The sequence below is a fragment of the Schistocerca serialis genome, chromosome 9 (assembly GCF_023864345.2).
Source record: "Schistocerca serialis cubense isolate TAMUIC-IGC-003099 chromosome 9, iqSchSeri2.2, whole genome shotgun sequence".
NCBI classification, from domain to species: Eukaryota; Metazoa; Arthropoda; class Insecta; order Orthoptera; family Acrididae; genus Schistocerca; species Schistocerca serialis.
Genome location: NC_064646.1, coordinates 364110707 through 364131313, shown reverse-complemented (window position 1 = coordinate 364131313; position 20607 = coordinate 364110707).

Genomic DNA, 20607 nt, shown 5'->3' with positions numbered 1-20607 from the left:
TCCTTCCCCGTCCTTCCCTAATCCAATGGGACCGATGACCTCGCTGTCTGGTCTCCTTCCCCAAATAACCCAACCCCTCTTGCGGTAATAAGCAGCTTTTCGCAGGTAACAAATGGTTCAAATGGCTCTGAGCACTATGGGACCTAACTTCTGAGGTCATCAGTCCCCTAGAACTTAGAACCACTTAAACCTAACTAACCTAAGGACATCACACACATCCATGCCCGAGGCAGGATTCGAACCTGCGACCGTAGCGGTCACGCAGTTCCAGACTGTAGCGCCTAGAACCGCTCGGCCACCCCGGCCGGCTGCAGGTAACATCCAGGCACATTAGCCATTTGTCTCCAGTTTACCACCGAGCGAGGTGGCCAAGTGGTTAGACACTGGACTCGCATTCGGGAGGACGACGGTTCAGACCCGCGTCCGGCCATCCTGATTTAGGTTTTCCGTGATTTCCCTACATCGCTCCAGGGAAATGCGGGGATGATTCCTTTGAAAGCGCACGGCAGACTTCTTTCCCCATCCACTGAGACCGATGACCTCGCCGTCTTCCTCCCCAAACAGCCCAACCTAACCCCCCTGGTTACCAGTGTAGCACAGTGTACAGCAGTCTTCGACACGTATCGCTGGGAATTAATTTTAATAACGTATGTTGCAAGGTAGAAAAAACTGTCATCAGTCACTTTTGTATGGTAATTTACACTACTGTTTGGAAAAAATGAAACAATCAGAAATAATATTTTGGAACACGTCATGATAAGAAGAAATGTAGAATAGCGGAACCGTTCAATGTTGCGCAACACGCAGACAATGTGAAGCTGTCATACGAAGTGTAAACGTGGAATCAAGTGCCACTACGCCTTTCCAACATGAAGGGGTGGACTATCTGCATGCGAGTGCGCTCAAATGATTGATGTCCAGGAGGCAAGTCTGTCATTTCGTGACATTGCTGCTCGTACATGGTGCACTGCTTCAATACTGACGGATGTGTGAAACGAGTGGAGAGAAGAGGGCCACACACTGCTCCAACATGGTACTGGATGACACAATGTGATCACATTGCGAGATGACCGCCATCTCGCCCGTTTGGCCATAACGGACAGAACAGCATCGATATAGCGCAGGCGCGAGTTGGAATACTGCAATGGGTGTGTATATGTCTGCATCAATAGTACGACGCTGTCTTCTGTAGGCTGGACTGGAAACATGTATGCCATTTCTTCAGCTCCCACTGATCAGAACTCACCAACACCGAGGATTCCAATTGCCACGTAAATGACGACACTGGCATGTTGAGTGCCAAAATGTAGTGTTCTCGGATGGGCCCACTTCATTTGTGGTATACTGATGCCCGCATATGCTTTCAACGCCAGCGCGGTGGACACAGTCGGGCAGACACTCAGTTACTGAGCAGCGTAGTGGACAAATGCCAAGTGTGATAGTTTGGGGCGCCATTGCTTGCAACACACGGTCTCACGACTTGAGGGCAATCTGAAAACCTAACGCTGCATCAAGGAAGTTAGCCTGAGGAACTTTCCCTCCTGCAGTCCTTTCCATATGCCATATTTCAGCAGCACAACGCCTGGCCACATGAGGCGGGGAATGTGCAACCCTTCTTCGAAGAACGACGGGTACCTCTGCTTACCAGGCCTGCCAGTTCGCCTGACATGTCGCCCATCGAACATTGTCTGCGATATGGCCAGTCGGTAACTTCTTCGATCAGGTTCTCCTGCAGTCACAGATGATGATCTGTGGACGCGCCTACAAACCGGGTGGCAAAGTATTCTCCAGCAGATTATTGAGGTGCTCTTCCATGCCACGACACTAGCAGCTATGATGACGCAACTCAATACTGAATTTCCAAAGTCACAGTGCATTAAATGCTAATCATTTGTGCAGTTTCTTGTCCCCAATCGTTGAAATAAATTTCTTTATGGTCACATCTCAGTCTCGCTGTTACACTTTTTCCAAAGAGTAATGTATTTTGCCTTTATCAGTTTCAGGTTGGTTTGCCCATCTCTAGACGAGGTCCAGGTTACCTTGCAATATGGCTGTTTGGTTGTGTGTTGGCGAAGCGAACGAATGTGAAAAAATAAAAAACGTTGTTGTTACGAGAGACTGAACTGCCTGATTTGTAACTTAGGTGCTAATGTGACAAGTCGGCTGTAAGTGACCGAAACCAACGAATATAAAAGCAAATTCTTTGGTTATAATGACAGACTGATTTGTACCTTAGCCAGAGGCTTACCTTTCGCTGGACTGTGACAGTTGGGCTGCGAGTTGGGGAAGCCAACGAATGTGAAAGCATAAACACCTGAAATTTCTTAAGCTACTCATACACATAAAATCATTCCATTTCCGCACAAGTGTCACAGCCTCATAGGAACGTACGTGGAGAGATTTATGCAGTAGCCTCTGCCTCCAACAGCTAACGGCATGAGTATAATCATACCTAGAAACTTGAACAATTTAGAAACCTTAGAAAGAGTCTCAGTAACAATAGAAAGACGCTCCTTTAAGGAGCACAATTTATTAATAAAAAATGGGGATCGTATGGCGAAACTGATCAGCCACTAGAGTTTACAAAGATACACGATGTTCAGTTCAAAGTTATAATGATATCAACTTTAGAGTCACTGGAGAGGTGGCCTGAAGAGGTATCGGACAATCCAAACACGACTCAGAAGCTGCCGTTCAAGCTTTCATCTGCTACCATGCTAGTCCGTCTATTTAAGAAAGAGGACTTATGTGAAGCTTGGGTGGTAGTAAATGAGGTACTGGCGGAAGTAAAGCTTGGAGGGCAGCTACTGAGTCGTGCTTGGATAGCCAAGTCGGTAGGGCATTTGCCTGCGAAAGGCAACGGTAACATGTTCTAGTCCCAGGCCAGCTCATAGTTTCGATCAGCTAGGAAGTTTCGTTAATTGTGTTGCTCAAATTTAGACATGTCGGTATGTCTTACACGTATGAGCAAATCCAGGCGAAGAGATGTTTACGTTATAGTGGCGATCCCACGTATTTGTTCGTCAATACTGAGTGGCCTTCAGCACTAGAAGAAAGCTAAATAGAAGAGTGATATTCACTGTTCATTCACATTAAGGTGACCACCTGTCAAAAAGCCTAAAAACCACCTTTCTCCGCGCAGACCACTGCGAGATGTGCAAGAGAAGGGACCGTGAGGTTCTGAAAAGTATTGACAGGGGTGTGAAGCCATGCCGACTCTAGTGGATTTGGTTCAAACCTAGGGACTTTGGTGGCCATGGGAGTACAGTAAACACATCCTGGTGCTCTTCAAACCACGCACGTACACTGTCAACTGGTTACAATCCCCTGCTGGTAGGCGCCTTTCGGCCGAGAAAAAAACTGCATGTAGGTTGACAAGGTCCCCTATGATAGAAGCACACTTGTGTTGATCCATTGTGCCCTCCAGGATGACCAAATCACCCAGGAAGTGCACGGAAACATTCGCCAGACTATAACACTTGTTTCTACCGACCTAGACCCTTCCGACGGTTGTTGCAGGGAGTTTGCTTTTAGACGTTTCACGCCATACTTGCCAACGAGTATCTGTCTGATGGATAATAAAACGTGACTCATCTGGAAAGGCAATCTCTCGCCACTCATTGGACGTCCATTTCTGGTGTTGGCGAGCAAATTCCAGCCTTTGTCGCCAATGAACAACAGTCGCAAGGGTGCACGAACCAGTCGCCCGCTGCAGAAGCCCATGTGAAGCCACGCTCGTTGTATGGCCGTTGAGTGCCCCCTTAGCTCATCTGGGCAGTCAGTTGCTCAACAGTTGCATGTCTGCTGGCCCACGCACATCTCCAAGGCAGTCGTTTACCTCTGTCATCTACTGTCCGTTGTCCGTTACAGTTGCCTCGGCTCCTGTTTAGGATAGTGCCATTTGTCCATGAAAAGTATTCTTTAACCGCGGCAGAACACGAAAAGTTTACAAGTTAAGCCGTTTCAGAAATTCTTCCAACCTTCCCAGTGATCATGTCCTTTTGGTCGTCAGATAAATCATTCCGTTTCCGAATTGCGACAACTAATACACTGCTTCACGTTTCCCCCCAACATGCTTCCTGTACCCTCCGCTGTTAGTGCTGCCATCTGTCGCCTGTGAGTGGTTATTTAATGTTGAATTCTAACGTTGGCGGTGGTATCATTAGTGTGACTAGTCCATTTGTATTTAAAGAAGTGTTCGGTATTAAGTATGGCACAATACCCACTTAAACAACCAAAGCCATTCTATGCGCTATGTACGAACAGTCTGAAAGCCACAGAACCACTAGAAAAAACAGCATGGTAGGCGACAAGAAGCAGTCCAACGCCTTATCTTCAGTGGAAAGCATTGTCAGGTTTCTCAAATGCCATAGAGTGTCCTATTGTCCCATATGTCGGTCGGTGGAAAATAATTCAGAGCCAGCAACGGACAGTGTATTAGGGAACGATCGAAGCAGCGTGTGACATTGTTGGGTACTAGAAACATGGCTTCCAACAAACAGGCTGGACTGGCATTCGTGAGGACGACGGTTCAATCCCGCGACCGGCCATCCTGTTTTGGGTTTTCCGTGATTTCCCTAAATCGCTCCAGGCAAATGCCGGGATGGTTCCTCTGAAAGGGCACGGCCGACTTCCTTCCCCGTCCTTCCCTAATCCGATGAGACCGATGACCTCGCTGTCTGGTCTCCTCCCCCAAAACAACCCAATCCCAACCCAACAAACAGGAACAGAATAATAATGCCGCTAGAGGAGCGAAAATCAAATGGCACAGCCTGTCGATAAATAGAGTACCGTGTGGTAATTCGTCATTCGAGGGGAAATAAAATGTGAAAAAAAGTATGCTTAGGTATAGAAAGTGTAGGGCTACAATGCACCATCCATCATTTGGCACTGTTGTCTGGTGGTGCAGATGCATCCAGTGTGACCAGACATGTTGCAATAACGCCGATCGAAGTGGCACAAGCCGACCGCTGTGGCACTTCAGTCCGGAACCGCATTGCTGCTACGGTCGCAGGTTCGAATCCTGCTTCGGGCATGTGTGTGATGTCCTTAGGTTAGTTAGGTTTAAGTAGTTCTAAGTTTAGGGGCCTGATGACCTCAGATGTTAAGTCCCATAGTGCTTAGAGCCATTTGAACCATCTGAAGTGGCACATCTTTTGTCTGTGAAAAAGTAAGGTAACTAAAATGTGAAGATGCGTGCTGAGTTGTTAGAAGTGTACGAAAATAATGCACCGTCATATGATTCACTGATCAGGTGGCGCAGTTGCCTCTGTTGTGGTCAAACGAGTCGGAATGATGAAAATCGAAGTGAGATTTTAGCTGTCCGTGAGAAACTGCGAAAGTTGAGAGAATTGGGCTCGGTACTCGAACACCAGAATATCACAATCAGAGTGATATCGAAAAACTGGAGACCAGTCATGGATCAGTTCTGAACATCTTGCATGACGTTTTGATCTGAATAAGGCCCTCGCCAGCAGCTTGCCCTGACTGCTGACACCTATTCACCAAGGTCTCCGAACCAAGGAACAAGCGTAAACGTTACACCTGAGACAGAACATTCCAGAGGACTTCTTAGGCGCCGAATCGTCCTGGCCCAGGGCAGTACATATCACTGTCATCCCGAGGCGAAGGAGCTAAGCAACAAGTACAGGGTGGCGCACGAATAGCTGGCACATCTAATATTGTCACGATACTTTCATTTCTGAAATGAAAATTTTCAAATTTAACACACATGTGACATGGCCCACGGAAATGCATTTCACTTCATGTTGTTGTTGTGGTCTTCAGTCCTGAGACTGGTTTGATGCAGCTCTCCATGCTACTCTATCCTGTGCAAGCTTTTTCATCTCCCAGTACCTACTGCAACCTACATCCTTCTGAATCTGCTTAGTGTATTCATCTCTTGGTCTCCCTCTACGATTTTTACTCTCCACGCTGCCCTCCAATACTAAATTGGTGATCCCTTGATGCCTCAGAACATGTCCTACCAACCGATCCCTTCTTCTGGTCAAGTTGTGCCACAAACTTCTCTTCTCCCCAGTCCTATTCAATACTTCCTCATTAGTTATGTGATCTACCCATCTAATTTTCCGCATTCTTCTGTAGCACCACATTTCGAAAGCTTCTATTCTCTTCTTGTCCAAACTATATATCGTCCATGTTTCACTTCCATACATGGCTACACTCCATACAAATACTTTCAGAAATGACTTCCTGACACTTAAATCTATACTCGATGTTAACAAATTTCTCTTCTTCAGAAACGCTTTCCTTGCCATTGCCAGTCTACATTTTATATCCTCTCTACTTCGACCATCATCAGTTATTTTGCTCCCCAAATAGCAAAACTCCTTTACTACTTTAAGTGTCTCATTTCCTAATCTAATCCCCTCAGCATCACACGACTTAATTAGACTACTTTCCATTATCATTGTTTTGCTTTTGTTGATGTTCATCTTATATCCTCCTTTCAAGACACTGTCCATTCTATTCAACTGCTCTTCCAAGTCCTTTGCTGTCTCTGACAGAATTACAATGTCATCGGCGAACCTCAAAGTTTTTATTTCTTCTCCATGAAATTAAATACCTACTCCGAATTTTTCTTTTGTTTCCTTTATTGAACAACATCGGGGAGAGGCTACAACCCTGTCTTACTCCCTTCCCAACCACTGCTTCCCTTTCATGTCCCTCGACACTTATAACTGCCATCTGGTTTCTGTACAAATTGTAAATAGCCTTTCGCTCCCTGTATTTTACCCCTGCCACCTTTAGAATTTGAAAGAGAGTATTCCAGTCAACATTGTCAAAAGCTTTCTCTAAGTCTACAAATGCTAGAAACGTAGGTTTGCCTTTCCTTAATCTTTCTTCTAAGATAAGTCGTAAGGTCAGTATTGCCTCACGTGTTCCAGTGTTTCTACGGAATCCAAACTGATCTTCCCCGAGGTTGGCTTCTACTAGTTTTTCCATTCGTCTGTAAAGAATTCGTGTTAGTATTTTGCAGCTGTGACTTATTAAACTGATAGTTCGGTAATTTTCACATGTGTCAACACCTGCTTTCTTTGGGATTGGAATTATTATATTCTTTTTGAAGTCTGAGGGTATTTCGCCTGTTTCATACATCTTCCTCACCAGATGGTAGAGTTTTGTCAGGACTCGCTCTCCCAAGGCCGTCAGTAGTTCCAATGGAATGTTGTCTACTCCGGGGGCCTTGTTTCGACTCAGGTCTTTCAGTGCTCTGTCAAACTCTTCACGCAGTATCATATCTCCCATTTCATCTTCATCTACATCCTCTTCCATTTCCATAATATTTCACTTCATCACGTGCTCAATTTGCGCTCCATTGTAACGGACAGATTTACGAAGGCGAGTACACATATTTCTTACAATCTTGCGCCAGAAGTCTTCATTTATCTCGTTGCAGTATTGCACTGTCCGGGAACGTATTTCCATAATATTATGCGATCGTCAAAGAAAGGTTACGACACACAAGGTACGAACTGGACCTTAATGCACGAAGTTTATATAGTTGCCGTCTTTTCTTATCAACAGTTCTCTCGCCGTTTGACTGGCAGTGGGTCGATATGACGACGGTTGCTCATCATAGAGCTCATCTTAGCCGACGCATACCGATTTATACCTGAATGCACAGAGTTTCCATCATCCTGTTCAGAAGAGAGCCGTTTTGAACACGTTGGTATACAGAGCAAAAACTGTTTCTGACGACGACCACTTAAGGTTCGAGATTAACCATCTGAAGGACGTGTTCCGAAAAAATGGCTATGGTGTGCGTCTGAGTTATGACTTGTGAGGATCTCTTATTGAGGCTCTAATAATTATGCCACAAAGGCCAATAACGACCCTGTCTAAAATCAAAGTACCTATTAGCACACCTTATACCATTAGGCATAAAAACAAATTCTCTGTATGCGTCCCTAAACTGACGAATTAAATCATCAAGGTTTGGCTTATAATACCACAGTTCTTCTAACACAATAACAGCTGCAGAATTTATTTTGTTGCCATACAACGTAATAGCTAATTCATCACTCCTCTGTTGATTGTTGGGAACCTGGAATGCCAGGCGCAGGTCGTCCGGGTAATTTCGGATATGGTCCCAGTTGGCATAAAAAAACTCCAACGCAGACATTAGCTGTAAACAATAACCTTTATTCAGAAAGTAACAGTACCCTTCCTCTTACAAAATGTCATATACACTCTATTTCTTACAACATATGTTACATATTTAACCTCACTCTGAACATTATCAGTTTTCTCAGGTTCATCACCAGCAATTTGTAATCCAATATAAAACGGGTTTGTACCTTGAAACAAACGATTCTTAGCTTTACACGGGGTTTCCAAATCAGTCCATGATTTAACCTTGTCTATATCAGCATTTGTTTCTGGTTTAGAATAAGTCACAAACTTAAATCTATTCCTCCTACTATATTTACGCCATGGAACACCTGCAGAGCGCTCCGGATTAAGATCAAATGCACCAATTTTATTAGTACAAGCTATACGAACTTTCTCAAGAGCACCTTGATCCTCAAATATTTTCTTGTTAGCCCTTTCATCCAAAGGCAAACGTTCTATTCTAACATTAATTCTATACACATACGTAACTGCTTTATTAATTATTACTGAAGCATATTTATTAGAAAAAAACTTGAATTCATTCGCAGCGTTCTCCAAAAAAAAAGGAAACGTGAAAATGCTGCACACTCACAGGATGGAACACCGATTGCGGTTCTTCCTTTTTGTGGCGCGATTTCTAGCAAAATAGGAAGAGTCCTGCGTAGACGAGGTATAAGACCGATTTTTCGTCCTCCTAAGAAAATTAAGGAGATGATGCGCCCTGTTAAGGACAATCTCGGCCTCAAGGTCCCTGGAGTTTGTAATATCCCCTGTGAGTGTGGAAGCAATTATATAGGTCAGACGGATTCGTACCGTTTCCGACCGCTGTGCAGAACACCAACGCCATATTAAAAATAGAGAACGGTAGAAATCGGCAATTGCGGAGCACAGCCTCACGAAGAAACATAAAATATTGTTCAATGAAACAAAAATTCTGTCCCATGCCTCCACGTACTGGGATTTTGTTATTAAGGAGGCTGTTGAAATAAGAATGAGCCAAAAGAACTTTAACCATGATAGCGGATACCATCTGAGTTGTGCATGGAAACGAGCGCTTGATGCAGAGAAGCAGCAGAGACGTTCCTTCCACGGTTTGCGTTACAACGGAAGCGGTGGCGCCACCGGCGCACACAGTGACAACGTCTGCGACAGCAGTACGTAATCGCCGACCAATCATAAGTCGACCATTCAGAAGCCGTCCACGGGCTGTAAAAAAGGCTACCGCTGCTGCAGTGAAGGCAGTTAGTTGCTCCTGACGATGACGATGGAGGTAATCGTCGAAAGCTCGAGATGTTATACAGAACTGATGCGGCAAGAATACCGACAATGCTTTACACGTAAGTGCCGTCGCGAAAAGCTTCGTTCCCAGCATAATTCTTTAACTTCCCCTTCTTCGTGACCACCAATGCTGATATTAAGTTTCTTGCTGTTTTCATTTCCTCTACTTTTCATTGCTATCACCTTTCTTCGATTTACTCTAAATCCATATTGTGTACTCATTAGACTGCTCATTCCATTCTGCATTTACTGTAATTCTTCTTCACACTGATGTCCTTTCACCTTCAATTTAACTTCACTCTTCAACCTTTCTTTTATTTCCGTCATTGCTTTTTCGATGTTCAGGTTGAACAGTAGGGGCTAAAGACTACATCCCTGTCTTACACCCTTTTCAATCCTAGCATTTCGTTCTTAGTCTTCCACTCTTATTTCTCTCTGTTGGCTCTTGCACATATTGTATATTACCCGTCTGGTCCTATACCTTAATTGTAATTTTCTACACATTTCAAATATCTTGCACCATTTGACAGTGTCAAAACTTTTTCCAGGTCGATTGATCCTATGAACGTGTCTCGTTTTTTCTTTAGTCGTGCTTCTGTTATCAACTGCAACGTCAGAACTATCTGGTGCCTTTACCTTTTCTAAAGCCGAACTGATCGTCATATAATACATCCTCGGTTTTCTTTTCCATGCTTTTGCATATTATTCTGATCAAGGTATTGGATGCATGAACTGTACAGCTGATTATAAGATAACTCTCGCACTTTTAAGCTCTTGCAGTCTTCGCAATTATGTGGATGATGCTTTTCCGATAGTTTGTTGATATATCGCCAATCTAATACATTCTACTCACCAACTTAAATAGTCGTTTTTTTCACTTCTCCCAGTGATTTTAGAAATTCTGATGAATTAACATCTATCATCTCTGCCTTATTTCGTCTTAAGTCTTCCAAACTCTGGTTGTAACACCGGGTCCCCTATCTCTTCCGTATCGACTCCTGTTTCTTCTTTTATCAAGTCAACAGACAGGACTTCCCCATCACAGAGCCCTTATATGTATTCTTTCCACCTACCTGCTCTCTCCTCTGCATTTAACAGTGGAATTCCCATTGCACTCTTAATGTTACGACCCTTGCTTTTAATTTCACTGAAGATAGTTTCGACGTTTATATACGCTGAGTCAGTCCTTCCGACAATCACTAGTTTCGACTTCTTCACATTTTTCATGCAACCATTTCGTCTTATCTTAACTGTATTTCCGGTTTATTTCATTCCTGAGTGACTTCTATATATGTATGACTGAAATTTCCTAAGCATTTGTGTACTTCCTTCTTTCATCGATCAACTGAAGTATTTCTTTTGTCGTACATGGTTTCTTCGCAGTTGCCTTCATTTTATCTACCGTTTTCTCCCCAGTTTCTGTGATTTTTCATTTTTGGAGATGTCCATTCCTCTCCAACTAAGCTGCCTATCCAGCTATTCTTTATCGCAGTATCTACAGCCTTAGAGAACTTCAACCGCATATCTTCGTTCCTTAGCACTCCCTTATCCCTCTTCTTTGCTCGTTAATTCTTCCTGACCAGTCTCTTAAACTTCAGCCTACTCTTCATCGCTACTAAATTGTTGCCTTAGCCAATATCTGCTCCTGGGCACTCCTGACAATGCAGTATCTAATTCCGGAATCTCTGCCTGACCATGATGTAATGTAACTGAAGTGCTCCCGTATCTTACGGCCATTTTCAAGTTCACCCCTCCTTATGTGATTCCTGAACAGAGTATTAGCTATTACTAGCTTAAATTTATTGCAGAAGTCAATTATTCTTTCTCCTCTATCACTCCTAGTACTATGTCCGTATTCTCCTGTAGCTCTTTCTTCTACTCCTTCCCCTACAACCGCATTCCAGTCTCCCATGACTACTGAATTTTCATCTTCTTTTATGTACTAAACTACCCGTTCAATTTCCTCATCTACTTTGTCGCCCTCTTCATCATCAGCTTGCGACGCCGGCATGTATACCTGAACTATCGCTGTCGTCGGTTTGCTGGCGATTCTGATGAGAACAACCCTACCACTGAACTGCTCACATTAACTCACTCTCTACACTACCTTCCTATTCATTACGAAATCTACTGGCATTATAATATTTGCTGTTGTTGTTGATATTACACTATACTCATCCGTCCAGAAATCCTTTTCTCCTTTCCATTTCAGTTCACGGAGAGCCACTGTATCTAGATTGAGCCTTAGCCTTTCACTTTTCATATTTCATAGATTCCCTACCACGTTCAAACTTCTGAATTTCCATGCCCCACTTGTGTAATGCTATCCTTTCGTTGGTTTTTTTAGTCCTGTACTCTACATCCTCAATTATTTTCTGGATATATTTAAATCTCTGTCTTTCTTTGCTGCTGCCACTAGTGCTATGGAAGTTGTTTCCTCATATCCCTTGAATCACATGACAGTGTCCATTAGTTTGTCCCTTATGTTAAGGTCGACAGCAATCTTGAAATTACTGTTTACATCCTTAGTTTCTAATTTCTCAACCTGAAAATTGCTATAAATTGAAGTAATTTTATTAAGCAAATGTCGAAAGTGAGTAATCAGCAATAAGTAAGAGGGTGGGAGTTCTACGTGGAACCACGGAATGTGGAGAGACCCCTTCTTCATAGCGACAGATAGAGTCCTGAAGGGAAATCGCTGTAGTTTATCCACAGCTAGGAGGAAGGAATTTTATTCGGTAAAATACTGGAAACACGCAGTGTTTGTTGCTGTATGTAGCTTGGAGGAGGGATTCGGGGTCTGTAAGAGCGTGACTGTGACTAAGCTGTGTCTTACGCTAAAATGTACGGAGACGAGAGTTACCAGAGACGAATAAAGAATTTTCCCTTTCAGTTTATATTCTGATGTAGTAGTTAATCATTTTCTCTTCAAATGTTTTCATTTAAAAAGTATTATCACAGTATTTGGAGCGTGCCCCATTTTTTTTTTTTTTTTTTTTTTTTTTTTTTTTTTTTTTTTTTTTTTGTGAACTTACTTTCTTGTATTGACTCGTTGAGCGGTGTGTGTGAAGCAGGCCATGGTTACCCACGAGATACGTTGTTCTCCAACATTCACGACCTACTATAGATCTCCACAAAGCAAGTGTCTACATAACATCTCTTTGGACGCTGAGTCGCTTGGTCTTCCTAGGCTATGAACTTGCAGACAGTCCCGCCAAGGACGCAGTCACGAAAACATTACAGCTGACAGCCCCAAGAACTAACTTTCATTCACCTTTCGCGTGGGAGACGCAATGGCAAAATACTGCATATGCCAACAAACTTCGAGTGCTCGAAGGAACTAATAAGGAGTGGCCAACTTCACTACAAGCCTATGTCAAAGCAGCAGACGTCTTACACGAGTTACGTATTGTCATACCAAATTCGCACACGAGTATCTCTTGCAACTAGAGATCCTCCTGCTAGCCCAATCGAAAACAAAAAGTGGCTCTAAATACTTTGGGACTTAACATCTGAGGTCATCAGTCCCCTAGACTTAGAACTACTGAAACCTAGCTAACTTAAGGACATCACACACATCCATCCGTAGCAGCAGCACAGTTCCGGACTGAAGCGCCTAGAACCGCTCGGCCACAACGTACCCCACTCCACCACGGTGCACATGTGGAGGACTTCTGAAAGTGTTTCATATTGTTTTATAATCCCACTACACACTACCAAGTCAAAAGCATCCCCTAAGCCTAAATTTACCACTAGATGTCACTAGAGTTGAAGTCACGAGTCTTAAGGGAAGCGGGGAGTGTGGTGTTGTCATCAGGAAGCAGTAACAGCATAATAGGTCAGCTAGCAAAATTCAGTAACATCGAACGCGAACTGTTCATTTGATGTCAACTGGGTAACAAAACTATAAAGAAAAGCAGCCCAAGGCGACTGTTAGTGACGTGATTGAGGAGTGGAAACGCGAGGGAACAACGACTTTTACACCAAGACAAGACAGACCTCAAATAATGACTGACAAGGAGCACCAAGCACTGCAGACAGCAGCTGTAAGAAATCGCATGACGACAGCGGAAGGAATCGTATTGGCAGTTCCTAACTGCCACCAGCAATCCAGTTACCACCACTACTGCTCACAAGGGGCTAAAATAAAGGGGTGCGATGGTCGATCAGCTCCTCATAAGCTAGACGTTTGTGTGAAACATGGAATGAACAGTCTAATGAGTACACAGTATGGTTTGAGAGTAAATCGGAGGAAGACGAAGGTAATGAGAAGTAGTAGAAATGAGAACAGCGAGAAACTTAACATCAGGATTGATGGTCGCGAAGTCAATGAAGTTAAGGAATTCTGCTACCTAGGCAGTAAAATAACCAATGACGGACGTAGCAAGGAGGACATCAAAAGCAGACTCGCTATGGCAAAAAAGGCATTTCTGGCCAAGAGAAGTCTACTAATATCAAATACCGGCCTTAATTTGAGGAAGAAATTTCTGAGAATGTACGTCTGGAGTACAGCATTGTGTGGTAGTGAAACATGGACTGTGGAAAAACCGGAACAGAAGAGAATCGAAGCATTTGAGATGTGGTGCTATAGACGAATGTTGAAAATTAGGTGGACTGATAAGGTAAGGAATGAGGAGGTACTACGCAGAATCGGAGAGGAAAGGAATATGTGGAAAACACTGGTAAGGAGAAGGGACAGGATGATAGGACATCTGCTAAGACAAGAGGGAATGACTTCCATGGTACTAGAGGGAGCTGTAGAGGGCAAAAACTGTCGAGGAAGACAGAGATTGGAATACGTCAAGCAAATAATTGAGGACGTAGGTTGCAAGTGCTACTCTGAGTTGAATTCGTGGCGGGCAGCATCAAACCAGTCAGTAGACTGACGACAAAAAAAAAATAAAAAAAAAATTGTGTAGTCAATGCTACGAGGCACTTAAGGTGGTCGAAGGAGAGATGCCATTGGTCACTGCATGACTGCAAATGAGTGATTTGGGTGATGTATCACGCTGTACCCTGTGGCAGTCCGATGGAGGGATTTGGATTTGGCGAGTGCCTAGAATGCAAAGAGTTAAGCACAGACGAGGTGATATTACAGTATGAGGGTGTTTTTCATGGCTAGGATGATTCCCATATTGCCTTTAAGGAAACGTTAAATTCGCAGCGATATGAACATATTTTACAACGTTGTATTCTGCGTGCAGTAGAGAAACAGTTTGGAGAACATGATTGTTTATGTCAGCATGATAATGCACACTGTCATAAAGCAAGTCCCGACCTGAATCAAACAGTAAACCTTCACTCCGCACTTTAGCGTCCAACGTCACTACCTGCCCTGGTTTCGGCTCTTGCGGGAGAACGGGCTGCCATTCGTTCACAGATATTCAGACACCTCATTGTAAGAGTCCCACCAGAGTTCTAGCCATCATAAAGGCGAAGAGTGGACACACGCCATACTGATGCCGACCAATAGACGTCTAAATATTTCTGATCGGATAGCGTACATTTTACGTATTGATGTGAGCGGGGAGTGGACACAGAGGGAAGCCGTACCATAGTAGAAAGTGCACTCTAAAGAGGGTCACCAGTTTCATGCTGGCACGTTACTCCCCATTTGCTTTTTGATCTTGTTAACTTTCACCAGAACTACGGGCGATTTGCTTCGTCCTTTAATCGACCCCGTGACAGCGAAACACGAAAAGTTTGAATCAACATGAAAAGAGCAGTAACCTTGGAAATCTTTCACAAACCTCAAGGTAATGATAATAGTTAACTCCTTTTAAATAACAATCATCAACATTATCATAGAAGTGAACAAGAGTGATGTTCGTCCCATTTTATTTATTGTTGCCAATCTTCTGGCGTTGATGTCCGTGCAGTTCGACGAACCCACAAACGGATGCTTGGTCTTCGAGACTGTCAGGGGGGCCTGATGATTTGTACTTACACAATTATCCTTGTCTGACTGGGCGAACCTTCCATACTGCGACTGGTGACAGAATTAGTTTCAGTTGAAGCTACTGATCGGTGGTACTGAAATCAGTTGAACGTGATTATTTTCATTTAGGTGGCTAAATAAAGCGGTGGTGCGCGACAGCTTCTCTAATTTATCCCTGGGTATTAGAACAGGGCAGAAAACGCCTTCAATGGAGAAACAGACCACCCTAACAGCCAACGGCGCCTCAGCAGTCCACACGAACGAGTTCAGCGGCGTCAGTCATGGAGCCCGCCAAGCGCCTAATCAGCCAGGCATTGTCCGCACAGATGCCCGCGTTCGCCACGGCGAGAGAAGACGGCGTGGGTCCGAAGTGCCGTGTTGGGAAAAGAAAAAAAAAGAAACAACAAACAGAAAAAAGGAGAGGACGTGCGAGACAGCAAACTGCAGCCACAGTTCTCTCGCCCTGTCCGCTTCGCCGTGCGTTTCAGCATTGTCCACTCTACGAGCTCTCTGTGTCGGAGAAACGCACGCGTGCTTTGGTTATCCATCACTTGCTGCACCCCTTTCCCCGTGTAGATGCGGATATGAGTTTGTTCTGTTGTGCCTGGGCGCAGACGTGCGCCTTTTGTGTGTGTGTGTGTGTGTGTGTGTGTGTGAGTGTGTGTGCGTGGCGGAAGAGGAACGAGGAACAGACAGAGAGAGAGAGAGGAGGCTGTGACTTGGCCTGCAGTAAGCTGGCGGAACACGACGTTCTGTGCCGAGGCGGGCGGCGGGAATTTCACGCGCCTCGCCGATACGCAGCGTCCACCTCTTCGCCCTCAGCAGCGCGCGACAACCGCTCTCGCCTTCCTTGCATTCCTCTCAGTCCCTGCGTGCGAATTCCCCAGCGTTCACTCTCAGCGGCAGACCGGACCAGACTGTATGAGTACTACATTCATTCCTTTATCTTGAGCGTACATATCTTCTTTGTGGTATCATCATCATCATCATCATCATCATCATCATAATTTTGAACAGGTTCGTCGGCCAGTGTAGCCGAGCGGCTCTAGGCGCTTGAGTCTGGAACCGTGGAACCGCTACGGTCGCAGGTTGGAATCCTGCCTCGGGCATGGATGTGTGTGATGTCCTTAGGTTAGTTAGGTTTAAGTAGTTCTAAGTTCTAGGGGACTGATGACCTCAGAAGTTAAGTCCCATAGTGCTCAGAGCCATTTGAACCATTTTGAACAGGTTCTAGCTCCAGGCTGGGTCTATTTGTATCATAAGCTTCGTCAACTAGTCCTGTTTTCATACCATATTACTCTGTTCACTCTAGTTCAGTCCTCGCGTATTTTTTCAACACAATCTTCCACGTCTTTCAGTCTCCTATTCCTTGGTCTTCCTCTTGATCGCTTCCTTCGCATCTTCCTCCCATGTTTCGTCTTTGGAATCCTCTAGTTTTCCATTCTTTTTAAGTGCCCATACTATCTTAGACTTGATCTTCCTTTTCTGCTCTGCAAGGGTTCCTCTTTCACTATTTCCCTTAGCCTTTCGTACCTCACCCTATCACTCCTTGTTACTATCGAGATGCGTCGGTGCGTCCTCGTAACGACCTACGGGTCTGGCCACTTTAAATACGTTCTCCAATGACGGATATACAATTACGGTGAACCTTCCTGTAACTTACAGTCCCTAATCTATCTTTTTCTAGGGGTACGCTCAGAAATACTTGTTTTCCATTCTTTATCATGTGTTTTTACTACTTCTGGGGAACTTCATTTCACATGTCTGTAATCTGCTTACATCTCTTTACTTCACTGCCCATATTTCAGATGCATAGGTCAATACTAGGATGCAGTAACTTCTGTGTATCTCTTCTTTGCTTTTTTTATGAGGCGTTCTTGTACCAAACCACACTTCGCAGGAATGTTTCTGCTTATCTGCTATATTCACAGCTCTGTTTCTGGTATCTTCCATTTTCCTCTGTCACACTTCCAAGTAACTGACACATTCCATCTTCTTCAGTTTTTCACCCCTAGCCCTTATATCGCTAATTACACTATCTTTCTTTCTAATTGTACCAGAATCTCAAATTTGTTCACCTGTCAGTTTCTTCCCAAGGATCCAGCTGTTCCTGAATTCTTCCTCCCCGTTTCCCCAGATCATCAACTCATCCGCGAACATCATTGCTTTCATCTTATCTTCTCCAGTTTTTTCTGCCACCTTAGTCGTTATCTCATCCAAGACCACAACGAGTAGGAGAGGAGACAATGCGCCACTCTGTTTCAAAACATTTGTTTGCTGGAACCAATCCGTCCTTTCATTTTCTACTTCCACATAACTCAGACTTTTACAATACATCTTCTCCACTCTGTTTGTTGTCTGTTTTGGTACTCCCTTCTTTTATAGTGCTTCCCACACTTTCTTTCTACAGACGCTATCAAATGCCTTTTCTGTATCGACAGAGGCCATCACGATGTCTTCCCCTAATTCATAGTTGTGTTCCTGGAGTTGCCTCACTGCAAATATGAGGTCAACAGTTGACCTCCCAGGTCTTAAGCCATTCTGTTCCTCTCAATTTGTTTTCAAGCTTTGTTCGGATTCTGCTTTCCAGGATATTTTTGTGTACCTTGGCAGACTGTGAGATCAGTGGGACTCTCCTGTAGATTCTGCAATCCCTCATACTACCTTCCTTGAATATGGGGAGAGTTAGTGCCCTCTTCCAATCTACTGGAGCCGTGTTCTTATTCCACATCAGCCTTATCATACAATACAGCCACTGTTTCCCAACCTCCCGAACTGTGACTGTGCGCCTGTAGCTCTGCAGAAGTTCCGGTCACTCAAAGGTATGAAAAAAGGTGCCAAGGGTTTGGAGAAAATAATTACAAAAATCGAAAAGACAGATTCTCATTAAGTCCTACGTGGCTGGGTAAGGGAAACAACTGATCCGACGTCAGCACTGCAGGATTGCTCGAGCGGTGGTACTCAAACATGCAGCGCACGGGGAATTGCTCGAACTTTGGACATGCCTGTGAGCAGAGAGCATAATATTCTACGAAACATCCTGTATTGCTATCCATATATAAGTTGCTTCATGCTGACCTGGCAAAACGTTTTCTCTAGAATTTCTTTCTTGCATGAAAGTGGACATTGAATAGCCATGGAACATATGCCAGAAGCCTGGTGTGATTTGAACACATTGTCTTTCTTATCAGGTGTTCCGTGGGCATCCCGATTAGGCTGATGGCGAATCTCTCGCTCCAGATCATATAAAATGATAGATTACCGCCATGTAGCTAAAAGACTACATAAAAAGTCAACTGCCGCGCACATCATACGTTCACTAACACATCAGGAGCCTCGCCTATTGCTTCTGATTGGAAGACTAGGGCATTTCAGTTGAATAATTCACGTTAACGATTACTGAATGATAGAGTTCGATCTGATAAAATAATATTCATTCAAACAGTGTGTAAAGATTAGTCATGACACATAAACGTCGATGTTATTAAACAGTTTAAAAATAAATCTACGTAATTAAAATACAATGATGAGGAAATGAATAGTAGGATGATGCTGGACAATTAAGGCTCAGATTGTGTCCAGACATATAAAGGACACGTATTATGTTTTCAACCGTGATTGAAAAATTATGTAATTACACAAGAAAGATATGAATTCGAACAGAAACACATAACACATCAATGCGTAAAGGTGGACTCAAAAAGAAGCGTCATTAGACGGGTGAGCTTCAATGAGTTAACTCGATTACGAAATGAAGCAAGAGTGGTTACAAAAAGAATGCCTTCTGAAGCAAGAATTAAGTTGAAGAAAAACTTGCATACCCGTGCGTGAACCGCATAGCTCCAGTTAGGAAGATTTAAAGACACAAACCAGGAATGAACTCTTCCTGTCTCCTACATCGCGATTTCTGAAGGCGGGAGTGTGCACTGCAGATACGATCTAGCCGCTGTTAACTGTGGCTGGGATGAGCCAATGTAATGAGATAGCAAATGGAGGATCCTATGAAGCTCCTGATCACCCGCAGCGGGTGACCTACGTTCGAAGTGAAACGCCAAAGACGTGGCAGATGCCCAAGATCGAGAAATACACTTATGAGTCCTGAGTCCAAAGCAGCATCAACGAGTACAAGTTCGAATCATAATACCCACACTAATCTGAATATCGTCCCCTAATCTCTCTCGATTTTTGGTAGCCTCCCTTCAGACTTCTGAAAGGCACCCAACACAATCTTTCTAGCCAATCCCAGAAAGGGCCTAAGTCCTTTCTCGATCATTAATTTGGAAGTCCGCTCCCTAGCTCCAACCTTAAAATTAAAATGTATCTGCCAATGACATACGTCCATACGAAAATGGGAGACGAGTCGCGCCCCGTTATCACGCCCAGACTAGTTTGTAGGAAATTCTGGAAAGTCAGACGGGCTTCACACGCCGTTCCTACACGAATGGAAAATTTGAAAATTTTCATATAAACGAGTGGCTATTTATTTTACTTGAGGAAACGTGTCAGGAGACCACAGCAAGCGGACAGTTGAGGACTCCACCCGAATGTTACTAACAAATATTGTTCTCAAACCTCTTCTGCTATAGAGGACACAAGTTATCTGCTCATTGGCTGTGGAGGCTGAGCCAGGAGTATAATCCCTGAAAGGCTTGCCAGACTGCCATGTGGCTTCCTAGAGTAAGAGCTGCCTTCTAAGCCACTGGTAGCTATTGCACTGACTGTGAAATGTCCTAATGTCCTACTATTTTCTCCTGAGCTAGAAGTATTTCCCGTGGTGAACACCTGACCCATTTAAGGGGAAAAGACTACTACAAGAGTGAAATGTTAGGCTGGGTACTGATAGATAGGTAATCCACGTTGTTACAACCTACCCCCAAGCACTCCTGTAATCAACACGCAATACTGATGAAATGGTGACAGGTAAAAATTTAATGGGGAAGTAAATGAAGTGTAGCAAGAGAGTCTCGTATGCAAATTCAGTATGCAAACAGAATAAAAATTGAGGTGAAAGACCTGAACAGGCCTTAGCCCCACATCATACCATACTCCGATTTAGTTCCCAGGATAGGTTTCACCGAGAAACGTGGTGAGACCTTCCACTACACAATTTCTTACAGACCTTCCATCAATGAGGAAAGAGAAGAAAAAAGAAAATTTTACGAACACAGTAAGGAAAAACAAAGAACATTGAGAGATTATCTGTTGTGCCTCCTCGAAGTTTCCCAGTCTCTCAAATTACAAGATTTCCTTACGTA